The sequence below is a fragment of the Fukomys damarensis genome, unplaced genomic scaffold (assembly GCF_012274545.1).
Source record: "Fukomys damarensis isolate Sample0158 unplaced genomic scaffold, DMR_v1.0_HiC HiC_scaffold_12, whole genome shotgun sequence".
Taxonomy (NCBI): domain Eukaryota; kingdom Metazoa; phylum Chordata; class Mammalia; order Rodentia; family Bathyergidae; genus Fukomys; species Fukomys damarensis.
The window spans coordinates 1,361,529-1,374,900 of NW_022900924.1; the positions used below are offsets into that span (position 1 = coordinate 1,361,529).

General features: G+C 52.9%; 1 long non-coding RNA gene across 2 annotated transcripts; it reads left to right on the forward strand.

The window, feature by feature from the left end:
- The first annotated feature begins 312 nt into the window (after positions 1–312).
- On the forward strand, positions 313–7,253 carry LOC104848019. 2 transcript variants are annotated; one of them, XR_776281.1, is made up of 4 exons: positions 3,092–3,169; positions 3,970–4,014; positions 4,127–4,250; positions 7,154–7,253. It is a non-coding gene; the product is annotated as an uncharacterized LOC104848019 (long non-coding RNA). The 2 variants fall into 2 exon arrangements; XR_776282.1 differs by lacking the exons at positions 3,092–3,169; positions 3,970–4,014 and adding an exon at positions 313–815.
- Positions 7,254–13,372: the final 6,119 nt, after the last annotated feature.

Here is a 13,372-nt window from a genome sequence, read left to right on the forward strand (position 1 = left end):
GGGCTCATCGCACAGTAGAAAAGATGTAGGCCCTATTTGGGGGGCGGGGTACTGGGGATCGAACCTTCTGCTTGCAGTGAGGGCAGCGGAACCCCGGAGCTAATGTCCATATTTTTACGGACATCCCTCGAGGCGTGTGCTGTCTCACACCGCAGATATCTGTGGCTAGAGCATCCAAACGGAAATCAGTTTTAACTAAATAAAATCTAAAATATGGCAGCCCTGTCCCACCAGCCACCGTTCAGGGGCCGTTGGCTGTGGTCTGCGGCATTCCCGTCACAGCCGGAAGTCCTGGTGCAGGGCGGTGCCCGGGCGAGGCGGAAATTGGAGAGAGACCCGGCTGCGAGAGGCCCTGGGAGGGACAGAGGGCTGCGAACACACCCACACTTCACGCGCTTCTCACTGACATCTTGTCAGAATTCCTTTAAAATCCTTTCGCTATGGTGAATGGGAGGCAGCTGGCCTCCCTCTGGCCTCTCTCCTTTCATCTGTCCCTACAGAGAATCCTCCCTAAAAGGCCAAAACGACCCAGTGTTCACTCTGTCTAGAACCCTCCATAACTCCCCATTTCTTTCTAGGTCAAGACCACACTGTGTTCCTGGGCCTGGGGAGTCCTCCGCCCTCCAGGCCCTGCCGGCTGCTTCGCTTCGGCTCCTGAAGATCCCTTCCATCATCTGACCTCAAACAAGGGCCGGGACAGCCTCCCGACTCACTCTACACTTCCGGTCTCGGCGTCCACTTCCTCCTGTGTCTGACACGAAGGGGCCTGGGTGCCAGACGGACTTCCGGTTTGCCCGCTGCGGTCCTGCTCTCAGGTGTGCAGGGAGGAGTGAAGTTGATTCCCACACAGTCTGAATTTGGCAGAGAGGCGAGGGAAAGGCGGGGAGGGGACGCTGTGGGGAGGCGGAGGCCAGGCAGACGGCGCGGCGGGAGCGGGGGAATCTAACAGAGCCAGCGTTTGCCGACAGAACCAGGGCAAGGGAGCCACCCCGGAGGAGAAGGGCGCACGGCATTTCACTTCCCAGCTTGTATTCCTTGGTCCGGTAGCAGATGGAATTCTTCCCCGAAGCAGACACCTACGGGAAAGTAACGTCTGGGCTTGACCGGGTCGCCCGCGCCTCCAGCTCTCTTCCGAGCACAGACCCGGCCGGAACCGCTGGGCCTTGGGAGTGCAAACGTCTAACTAACGAGCGGGGCCGAAGCTCCTTGTCACACGTGTGTCGTGCAGGGTACAAAACAGAGGCGACGGTTACCGTGGAGATGCCGCGGAGAGGAAGGGCGGCAAGTGCCCCAAGCGGGTCAAGCTCCAAAGGCGGTTTCCCCTCCCGCGGGGCCTTTCTCTTTCGTCTGCTCGCGGTTGCTTGGGACTTGCCCTGCAGACCACCCCTCCTCTTGGCCCCTTTCTAGGGCCCAGACACTGATTCAAATCGCAGTCCTACTTGGGCACCATTAAGTCAGTTGGTTTCTCATAGAAGCTGTCGCTTTTAGTTAGAAAAAATTCTCCAAGCCGGGCGTGGTGGCACACACCTGTCATCCCAGCACTCGGGAGGCTGAGGCAGGAAGATCGCTCTGAGTTCGAGACCAGTCTGGGCTACACAGTGAGTTCCAGGTCAGCCTTAACTACATAGTGAGACCCTGTCTCAAAAAAACAACAAAAACATTTTTTTTTCCAAGAATGGCTTCCCAATTCACATCCCTATCTGGTCACTGCTGAGAAATTCACACTTGGGCCTCCACCGAGACCTCTGGGCCTGGGGTATGTGTGCTTCCTCTGGTTCCCTGGGTGATTGTGGTGCAAGGTCAAGTTTGGGAACTCCTGACCTGAAGGAAGCTCTCGTGCTTCAGGCACATGCTGGCTGTGCTACTCACGGGCAGTGTGTCCTTGAGCCAGTGTCCTTGCCATCTGGCCTCCGTGCCCTCCCCTGGGACACGAGCGTGCCCTCCATGAGTGTGAGGTCAGTGCCCACCCTCAGCCCCTGCAGGACCCACCTAGCACTGTATGGTACAGACTGGAAGCTGTGTTAGACTGTGTCAGACTCATGCAGATTTCAGACAGTGAGTTTATCTTAGAACAAGTTCTCCCAATGTCTGTGTGTCCACAAGTCACCCAGGGATGTGGCCGAAGTAAAGAGTCTGACTCAGTAGCACCAGGGCCAGAGACTCTGCATTTCTAGCTAGCTCTCAGGTGGGAGGGTCTGCTGGGGTCCACGGACCACTCTTTGAGACTGCCTTGGCCTCAGAATCCAGGGCTCACACTGGGCTCGTGGATGAGCCAGCCCAGGTCTGGGGCTGGCCCTGGAGAGTGGTGGGCCCACAGAAGGCCACGCAGAGGCGTCCTCTGCCTCGGCCCAAACCCAGCACCACCCTGAGCTCCGCCGCTCTCAGATTTCAGGGTGCAGTTCCCCAGCAAGGGACGTCCTGGGGCCCGCAGAGGAGGGTCAGACACCCTCATGTGCAGAGTGAACAAAGAACACTTTTGGGGGAGAGGAAATATTCCTCCTGTGACACGCGCCCAGGCAAGAACACACACACACACACACACGCGCACACGCATCGTCCGTCCCAGCCTGCATGTCACCCTCCGTCAGCCCTTTCCCACTCGCTGCTTGCAGGCAGAGCTCCCTACAGAGGTGCTGGGGGCCAAGAGGAGGAAACAAAGGTGGAGCTGGGGGGTGGGGAGGGAGACAGCGGGGTCCTCAAAGAGTTAAAACCTCTCCTCGCCAGACTGTGAATTCTCCCTGACTCTCCCCACCCCGCCCCCTCCACCCAGCCAAACAACAGCTTGACATTTTCCATGCTTCACGGGAAAGACAAAGCCGGGAAGATATTCCCATGATCCCTTTCTGCAAGCCTCACCGCGAGCTCAGGTGTTGCGCTGTTTGGCCTGCGCCGGCCCCATCAACATGAAGGGCGAACTCATCCCTCTGCACCCTTTTCTCACCGCTGCTTGATTAATTGGCTGAGCACTACGCCGGCAGAATACCTAATGCCTCTCCTTCCCCTCGGTCTTCCTTCACAGTTTTTTTTTCCTCCTTTGCGGCATTTACATATACTTTATATTCCATAATTTTCACCCAAAAAGAGAGAGAGGGAGAGAGAGAGCGAGAGCCCATCTCAATAATTTGATGTAATGACGGCATGTCACCAAAAAGAGGAATTAGAAAAATCTGTAGGTATTTAATTTATTCTTGTTTTTTTCAAGTAGATCTCTCTGAGAGGAGCATTAATATTCATGGGCAAGGGGAAAAAGTATACTCAATAGGAAAATTCCAGATTTTTTTAGGGGAGGGGAGGAGGCGGCTAAATTCAATGCATTTTTAAGCACCATTATTTAACTAATAGTGCTGGAGTCCCCTCGGTCTCGGTGCCCCCCCCTCCACGAAAATGAGTGCGGCTTTCGTTCGCCTTCCAGGGCTGTGTGTGTTGGGCTCACACCCACGCTGTTGAAGGAGGAAAATTGGGCTCTGTGTTTTCCTCCCCTCCTGAGAGGATGAGAATAAAGAAGAAAAACATAAATAAAGGCCTTTTCAGAGTCCCAGAGCCGAGCCAAGCCGGAGTTTGGGGCCCTCCCCAGCCTCCCAGGGTAGCTCTAATAGTATCCCGAGGCTCGGGGAGAACAGTGCCCAAGGTTTCTGGCTAGGCCACCTTCTCCCCGCTAACCCGGGCTCCGGTTCTGTGCTGTTTACTCACTGCTTGATCGTCAGGGCCAATGTTGAGTTAAACCCGAACCAAACTAGTTAGAGATGGGACAGGGAAAGGTACCAGAGCTTCCGAGGGGTCCCCGATGAAGGGAACGGAATGGCGTCAGCGTCTCTGAAGAAAGCCGACCCAAAGCAGCTCAGGGCAGCGTCCTCTCCTGGTCATGGTTATGTTTTCGGGGTGCTGGGTCCCAGGGTCTGCCACGGTCCAGTAGGGTGCTGTGCTCTCAGCCGTGGGGGACAGAGGCACCACCTCCATCTCAATCCACAGGGTGTGAAGGGCCGCTGAATCTGTCCAGATCGTCCGCCGATTGTGGTAAAGATTGTCATTATTACTATAAACAATGCTGCATATTCTTATTTTCCCATTACACTGTAATTGGGGCCAAATTTCTGTCTAATAAGCCGCACACATCTTATCTGCACAGCCCCTGTTCACGCCCCGACTGAATCAAGAGACAGACATCCCGGCACCGGAGACGGAGCTCCTGTGTCCCTCCCACCAAGGCCACGCGCCCCTGGCCGAAGACACCATCTTCTGACTTCCGGCAGGTACTGAAGATCAGTTTTGCTGATTCTCGAACATTATGTTAATGGTGTCATCCAGCATATATTTGTGATTTTTTGTTTTGCTTTGCAAACCATTAAGTTTTAGAGATTGATTCACATTATCACCTGCAGTTGTAGTTCACTTTTATTATTACTCTCTAATATTTCAAATATATGAATGCAGTACAGTCCAGCTGTCTGTTCTACTGACGATGGTCAGATCAGCGGTCTCCAGACCAGGCCTGACTGCACCGAGCTGGTGAGAACACACCCTCCTCCAGGCCTTCCGGGGGACACAGACGCTCGGTGCTCCTGGGGAGACCCCAGCAAGCTGATCCCCAGTCATGGGGAACACATGCTCTCCTTAGCAGAGACCGCCAAGCAGTTCTTGAAGTGTACACAGCAAATCACAAAGCCCACGAGCAGTGGCCGGGGGCCGGGGACTCCACGCATTCCCAAGTTCTTGGTTTTCCATCATCGTTTCTCTTACTTTTAACTCTCTTGGTCAGCAGCTAAAAGGAAATCATGGAGGAGAGGGAACAAGAGGAAAGCTGGCAAAGGCAGAGACCAAGCAGGGAGGGAAAAAAGAGGCCAACTCAGAGCCTCGCAGAGAAAGAGGGTCAAAAGACATGGAGAGAGAGGATGAGGAAAATAGAGTGCCGCGGGCAGGACCCAGACAGAGAGCAAGGTAAAGGGTGGAGGAAACAGCTTCAGAAGAGAGAGAAAGGAGAGACCGAGAAAAATGAAAAAGGAGGTACGTGGGCCAGGGAAGGCAGAGAGTGAGAAAAGGGGCCAAGAGAGCGGAGGAGAGAAAAGCGGAGGGAAGCAGCGGGGCCAGGACAGCAGGCGACCCCGGAAGGCCGCGGCCGGGGAGGAGGACGCGCGCGGAAATGGGTCTCTTGGTGTTTTAGGAAACATGGCCTTTTAAAAAAGTGCTTCTTGATATTTTTATGTTTATATGTTTTAACTTGGGCCCAGCCTCATGGAAAATGCATGAGGAATAAGTGGTTTCTGGGAATGTTTTATACATGACCGGGGAGTTGCAAGGATGCGGAGGTGGCGGGAGGGAGGGAGCAGGGGCCGCCCCTGCGTGCGCCTCCCCGGGTGGGCAGTGAGCAGGTGCTCCAGGCCGGCGGGCAGGCGGCATTTCTCTGGAGGCCGTGACCTACTCCGAGCTCTTCCAGCGGGGATCTGATGGTCCCCACCCCCTTTTTGAGCCTCAGTTTCCTCCTATTGACCTTGGGGTGCCAGTTTAAGAAGGGGCGGATGTGGCAGGGCTCTAAGAAACGGAGGCATCAGCAGTTCAAAGCAGAGCCCAGAAAACACAAAGTTAGCAGAGGACTCCAGCAGCCTGCGACAGGAGCACGTAGCGTTCTGAGCCCTGGCACAGCCCCCCAGGCAGAGAGGGCTGGCACTTTACCCCCTGCATCCTTCCCAATTCTGGGGGCCCCACCTGCTCAGACTCCATTTTCCGGGTGCACTGCACACACTACCAAACTCTGAGGCTTGAGAAGCTGTCCCCTCAACCTGGGATGCCTCCTTAGCCAAAGGTAGGGGCTCTTGAATTCCTCATGAGGGAGAATGAAAATCCTTCATGATAACCAGATGAAAACCTGCACACTCCCTCTCAGGGAGGAGAGGAAACATTCTTACCATTTAAATTCAATGTCACCCGTTTCCCGGATCTTGGTGGCTGGCTGCATCTCTAAACTCTGGTTTTAGAGTTTCGGCCTCAAGAACCCGGAGGCGTTCTGGAAGCATCCACCTGGGTTGGCTGGGTAGAAACAGCACTGCCCCTCTCTGGAGCCTGCTCTCCCTGGGACTCAGGACCCTGTCCCCTTGTGTTTACGTGTTGTTCTCACCCACAGCAGTGAGTCCAGCCGAGGGGAGCTGTGCCTGTCTCTGTGTCCCCGGGCCTGACCCAGGAGCTGGCCCGCAGTGGCCCTCGGGGAACCCCAGATGCACTCCTGGGCACATCTCCTTCTGGAAGTTCTGTGCTCAGCACAGCAGCACAGCAGCTGGGAAGGTGGAGCAGGAGCCTTCTAGAGCTGCCTTCCTAAAAGTCGGAGCTTGTGTCACTGCGAGGAAGAAGGCCACCTCTGGTGTAGACGTGGGTCTCAGTGTGGGAGTCTAGGTCTCCAAAAAGCCGACACACACATTCCCAGGGAGCATAACTCTCTATGCCATCTCAGATCACAGGGCGGCTGGCCAGGGCGAGGGATCTGGGCAGGGAGGGGTGGGAAGGGACTTTTGTCGCTGTTCTGTCTCTGGTGGTCTGTGGGGTCCTGGTGGGTCTCTGGCTTCTCTGGGCCTCAGTTTATTCATCTGTCACTTGGGAGAGGGGTGGGAAAGACCGGGACATGGGAGTTTCAAGGTTCCTTCCACGCGTTTGCAGGCGCCGAACTCACCCTTTGGAAAGGCTGTGGTTTCGGTCCCTGATGGGCAGGAGAGAAACACCTGCGTGGAAATCAGTATCTTTTTGTTTTTTCTTTGTGGTACTAGGGATAGAACCCAGGGCCTTTGTGCTAAGCTACATTCCCAGTTCTTTTTAAATTTAATTTCTTGAATTTTCATTTAATTTGATTTTGTAAAAGGTTTGAGACAGTTTCTAAGTTGCCCAGCCTGCATTCAAATGTTTGATCCTCCTGCTTCAGCCTCCCAGAGTGCGGGGATTACAAGTGTGCACCACCGCACTCAGTGTTCTTGTGAATGGGGTCCTGCGACAGAAAGAGCACTCCAGGGACAAGAGAAGCAGCCAACCTGCCAGAAGGCCCAGTATCAGGCAGCCGTTGCTCTGCACAAGCCTGCCTCACTGAGCTCCTTTCACTAAAGTTTATTTACCTTGTGAACATGTTCTGTGCCTAAAATTAAAAAAAAAAAAATCACTGCAATGTTTCGTCTCACAGGGGAAAGAACCACATGCTCTGGGGAAAATGTGGAAAATGCAACAACAAAAAAAAAAAAGAGAGAGAGAGGAGATGTAAGAGGACAAATAATCCATTCACCCAACAGGTATTTATTGTATTTATTGAACCATCACTATATGCCAATCATGACACAAAGACACTGGGTTTCTATGCAGCTTTTATGTATTATTTATACATAAAAACATAATTGTAAGCAGAGAGTCTATAACATTTAAATTCTGCAGTTTTATTTAAACTTCCATTATATGTGTTTGCACGCTATGGAGCGGGCTCTTCACAAGCCCGCAACTTTCAAGTCGGCATTCTTTTCCCTGATTCTAAAAGTTATGTGCTTGCTTATTAAAGAAAAGGTGGATATTATAGGCAAATAACAAACAGGAAAGAAAGCTTACTTGTCATCACCACCCCCACTGCATTGTCTGCTGGGACCCTCAGCTGCAATGTAGGCAACTTGCACCTGCTGGGCCACGGCCCTCCGTCCCCTGCCCACCACCCCGCTGAGGCTCGGATGGGAGAGGCTCCCCGGCCTTGTCTGGTAAAAGCCTGGTCCGTGCTGCTGCAGCGCTCAGAGCTGAGTCGGATCCTGAGGGCTCTGACTTCATCTGTGGATTCATCTGGTGAAGGACTCACAGCTTAATGTGCTGTTGTCAAGGGGTGGAGGCTGTAGGGAAGGGGCCTTCCTCGGAGGAAGGGCTTCCTGGGGGCATAGCTACCCTGAGGGTGTATTTCGTCACCACCCACTCTCTGCTTCCTGGCTGCCGTGAGGCGAGCAGCTTTACCCCAGCACACTCTCCCTGCCATCGTATTCCTTTCATCACAGGCCTGAAACGGTGATGCCAAGTGACCGTGGACCAAAGCCTCTGAGACCAGGAGCCGAATGAACTTTTCTTCAAGTTGGTTCTCTCAGGTGTTTTGTCCCAGTGATGGGGAACTGACACAATCCTCCGTCGGACTCCAACACAGTCCGTACAGTAAGCTACCAGGGCCTGGTGGCTTCTATTTAGTAAATTAATTGCCTAATAGTACACAGCCAGTGCAGTGTTGCACTCCCTGGGTGCCCTGTGAGTAACAAATGCTCTAACAGAAAGTGCACTAAGGCAGGATCACGTGGCTCTTACAGTCACGTCATCCGCTTTGAGAAACGTTTCAACACATTGTGAGTATTTCCTAGTGCTGTGAAGTACTCCACTGTGACTGAGGATGAGGGCATCAAATCCTACAGATAAATCATAATTAATTTCTTCAGTCTCATCTTGTGGCCGTCTGAATAGCACCACCAGAACAATCCCCAGGGCTATTTCAGCAACTTCAAGATCATTTCTCAGGATAAATTCCAGAAGCGAAATCAAAGGGTGAAAAAGCAGGCCCAGAAAGTGGAATATTATTCAGCCCCAAAAAGGATTTTTACAGTGTACGTGCTGCACCACGCCAGAGGGACCTAGAAGAAACTTCATGTGAAGGCAAAGGGGCCGGACATAAAAGGTGAGGTGATCCGTTTCTATGGACTGTCCAGAATAGGTAAGCCTGTGGAGACAGAAAGTAAACTCATGGCTGCCTAGAGCCGGGAAAGGAGTAGTGGTGAGGGACCTATTCATTAATGGACTGCAGTTTCTTTTGGGGGTGATGAAATGCTTTGAAATTCCCGTGAATGTACTAAAGGTCACTGACATTGTTAAGTTGTTTGAAATGGTTGACTTTCTATTCCGTGAATTTCACCTCAATTAAAAAAAAGTAAGCAGGCACATTGTGAAGGCCAACCTGCTGTAAGAATTGAAGCACCTGCCATGCATGCCTTTGAGAGTTCCATTCCTCAAAACTTCAACCACACCCGAGCTTTTCTCTCCACGGGACTGGCTGAATAGGTGAATGTATCGATTCTTAGTGATCTTCCGCTTCGTCTCTCTGATTGGATGAATGGATATTTAGGGTCCACTTCCGAGTTCATATCAGCCAATCATTTAACACACAGTGATCGTACACGGGCTACAGAAGGATAGTTCAGGACAGGGTGCCCCGGATATAGTCCATCAGGGTGACTAGGATGCCTGTAACCTCCCTGTTTCTTTATGTTTGAAGTCTTTGAGCTGCTCTAGGGTCCATCTGCTTCCGACCTGTTCACTTTACAGTGGGAAATGTAAAAAACAGATGGGGAAGCCAAGTCCTAGGTAGGCAGAGTCCGTGTCCACATGCCTGCACGGGCATGCGTGGGGCTGCAGCTCACCTCTCCTGGGCTTCTCCAAAGCACCTTGCTGGGATGCCAGTCCTCCCTGCATCCAGTCTCCTGGCAGCTGAGGACGCTGAGCCTTTGAAGTAGCCTGGTGGAGGAGGAACAGGCGGCGAGATTTCTGGGGAGCCAAGGAGGAGCTGGCAGAGGCTGGGTTGCCTGCCAGGGGACATCGCTTCCCTGGCTGTGACCTATCCCTAAGTAGCCAGCACTTGTGACATCAATGTAAATCCCAGCAAGGCTGGGAGAGGAAGTTTGTCCTCATTGCAGATCCCCAGGGTGACAGAGGGGCGACTCTGGCTTCAGTCCCCAATGGACCAGACCCCAGGACATTTAAGGGAGCAGCCAGGAAGGGACTGAGGATCCCTCCTCTCTGCTGCCAGGGACAGCTGCCCATCCATGGGTAGCCAGCACGTCAGCCTCCTGCCCACCAACACCAGCCCAGAGGTGCCAAGACATAGGCACAGCAGAGCCAGCTGGCAGCTTCACGGAGAACCCATGGCCCAACGGCCAGCCCATCTGCTCTTCGCTGCCAGCTGCAGGCCTGTGGGAGGCGGGCTGGCAGCCCATCCGAGGGGCCGAGGTGCCAGCCACCGGGTGCTCCGGGCCAGCTGGTAGGCTGGCAAGACTGGCCAGCAATAGCCATCTGCCCGCTGGTGCCAGATGAACGTGCAGGGGAGCTGTGCCCGGGACCTCGGGTGTCAGCTTGCCTCCTGTTTCAAGGCATTGGAGGCCCAGCCCCCCGCTTCCTGCTCTCCCACACCCCATGAGAGCAGTGGTGCTGGGCAGAGGCCAAGAAAGGGCCTCAGTGGAGGCGCCGGGGTGCGAGTGTTTAGGAACCTGGAGTTCAGGACCATGGATGCTTGGGTGCTAGAAGCCCAGCGTGTCAGTGGCTCAGAGTATGGACTGAGTCCAGTGGCCTGGGCCTGAATCTCAGCGGGCATAAACTGGGACGGGCTACTTCATTACCTTAGCTTTGCTCAGTTTCTGTTTTTTATTCGTCCATGTTTGCAGCAGATAATGATCATGTTCCTGTGTGGAACTGGCAACACGTACACAACACATCTTAATTCTTTTTTCATCTCCTACTGTCTTATCTCTTGATTTGATTTTTTTTTTCTCATTTGAACAAAATCTATCTCCCTGCTTCCTTTTAGCTATCTTTTATTTTGCTCTTTATCTTTTTTTTTGGGTTTCTCAAGTCAGAGCATTTAAGTTTGTGCATCTCATTTATTTTATTTAATGTTATGGTCTCAAGGTGATTCCATTTTCTCACAGGTGACTCAAGTTTCTCCTTCTTGGTGACACAGTGGTACTCCACAGTGTGTAAACACATTTTCTTTATCTATTCATCTGTTGATCCATTCATCTGCTTCCAAGATTTAGCTACTGTGAAGTGTGTTTATATAAACACAAGCATGCATTATCACTGTGATGTGATGTTTTTACCTCTTTGGGGCTGATCTAGAAGGGGAACAGCTGGGTTGAACGGGATTTCTAGCTTTAGTTTCTCCAGGAATCTCCGTAGTGGTTGTAGTAGTTTACACTTCCACCAACAATGCGGAAGGGCTCCTTTTTCCCCTGCAGACGTGCCACAGGTATTATTATTTGGTTTCTTGATCATGGCCGTTCTTCCTGGAGCAAGACGGAATCTCAGTATGGTTTTAATTTACATTTCTGTGGCCCGCGATGTTGACATTTCTTCATCTATTTATTGGCCATTTGTATTTCTTCGGAGAAGTGTGTGTTCATTTCAGCCGCCCATCTTTTGAGTGGGCCTTTTATTTGTGGGGTCTAACGTGTTTGAGTTCTTCATATACGGAAAAGCAGCACCTCCCTCATCAGCCTCTGCTGAGGATGAAGTCGCACCTGTAAACCACGGAGTAGGGGCTAGACACGCAACACACGGTAACTCATGCTGTGTGTAGCCTTCTTACTTCAGGAGTCAGAGTGACTTGGCTCGAATAGTCCTCGGGGAGCCGGGGATACAGTTTTATTTGGGGTGGAGGAACAAATATCCGGAGAGAAGAAGGGGTTCCCCCGACATCACGATCACACCAGGAGTCTCTTGGGGTGCAGGGGCTGGAGTCGGGGGCTCCTGACATCTGTTCTGGCCCCTCGCCATGCGACGCTGTCCTGGAATAGAGCAGGGGATAGAGACCGAGGTCTCCTTTAGCCCCCCAACAGCCTCAAGTGCTCCCCAGCGTTGTTGCACAGTTAACTCGTGGAATGCACTGCCCCATGGGTAGAACACGTGTTTGCAAGCACGCACATGTGCCCATGTGTGTGTTCCTGTCTGAGCACCGGTGTCTATCCTCGCGTGTCTCCAGGGAGGGCACAAATGTCTTGTGACCAAAATTTCAAGGACAGGGGCCATGGTTGGCTCAGACCACGTTGTGCAAAGAACAGTACCTGGGACGTACCTGGAGCATCACTATCTGAAGAAGGAAGGGAGGCATCCGTGAATGATGGACTGATGGGGCCTTCATTCAGCCTGGTTCGGGGGTCTCTGTCCACACAGCAGCCAAGCAGAGCAAAAACACAAATGTTCGACTCGTTTATCCTATCTAGCCGGTCCCCTTTCTCCGCAGAGCCTGGCTACTCTGGGTTCACAGGTAGCAGTAACGCGGGTTGAAGGCCCATCCTCTAGCTGCAGGTTGGAGGCAACAAATTAAAGTGCAGAAGCGATGGCTACAGGTGAGAGAAGCCGATAAAGGCAGCCTCAGTGTAGCAGGGAGAGCAAGGACTGTTTGGAAGTGGCCTCTTTGGTGTCAGAAATGGGGCCATCTAGGGTTGTGGTTCGAAGGGGCAAACACATCTACACGGAGCCCAGAACTTCTCCTCTCTCCCTGCAAAACAAGCGATGCCCATAATGATAGCCCTGGGATACAGCGCAAGGGGCCCTGTCCAAACTCTCAAAGAACACAGTGCACTTTCCAGGGAATTCCTTCCAAAATGTCATTTTTTTTTTAAGACAGCGAGTGAGGAGCAACGATCATCCATTGGGAAGGCTTGGCTTTCTCAGATGACTGGGTCGGGGCAGGTTGTGTGCCACCGGGATCCACCGCTCTCTGTGTGGACAGAGCTGGCAGTTAGAGAATTTAACAGAAGCAAAGGAGAAGGGGAAGGTGTGAGGGGATCGGCCCAGGCCACTTCTCACCCTGGATGTGAATGTTAACGCTCACCAGCTGCATGTGCACCCGGGGATGGGCGGCTTCCCGAACCTCTTCGCAGCTTTGAGCATCACTTTCTTTATTGGACTTTGTGCCGGCCAGAGAGGGAGATGCATTTACACCATGTGTGCCCACATCCGTGTGCCCGTGTGCATGAGGACACTCAGACACTCGCACAAACAGACCGCTCCTGAAGTAAGTCCTGTGTTGGGATTTTCAAGCAGCAGTTAGTGGGAAAAAAACCCTCTGCAGAAAAGAACAGGTAGCGTGCACCTGCTCTGACAGGCGCCCACGAACGGAGGGGCCCCAAGGCTGGCGCACGGACACAGGTGCAGGCAAATGCCCACGTTCACACCTGCACACTGTGCACACAGGCACACACACACACACACACACACAGACACGGGCAGGCTGCCAGTCCTTAAGCGGCCCACAGCAGAGAGCTGAAACGTGTTTTCACGTGTGGATTTCCAGACCCCCAGACAGCCCCGGGACCGTGGCAATGAGGCAGGAAGGGCGGTGCTGCAAGAGCAACGGTGCTGGGGGCGCCTGTGTTCCGGGTCCTGTGCTGGGCATTTATACCCCGCTCACGAAGCTCTCCACTTGTGTTTCTCTCTTCTTTCTCCCCCTTTTCTTTCTTTTTCTATGCTTTTAACGATTCTTTCCACTTTCACACGCCGCTCCCAGGAACGCTCTCCTTGCGAAGCACCAGCGCGTGCTGACGAGAAAACCCTGTCCCTTTATCTTTTCCTCCTCCCTTACCGCTCAGCTTCTGCACAACCACGGCCACGACCCATGTCA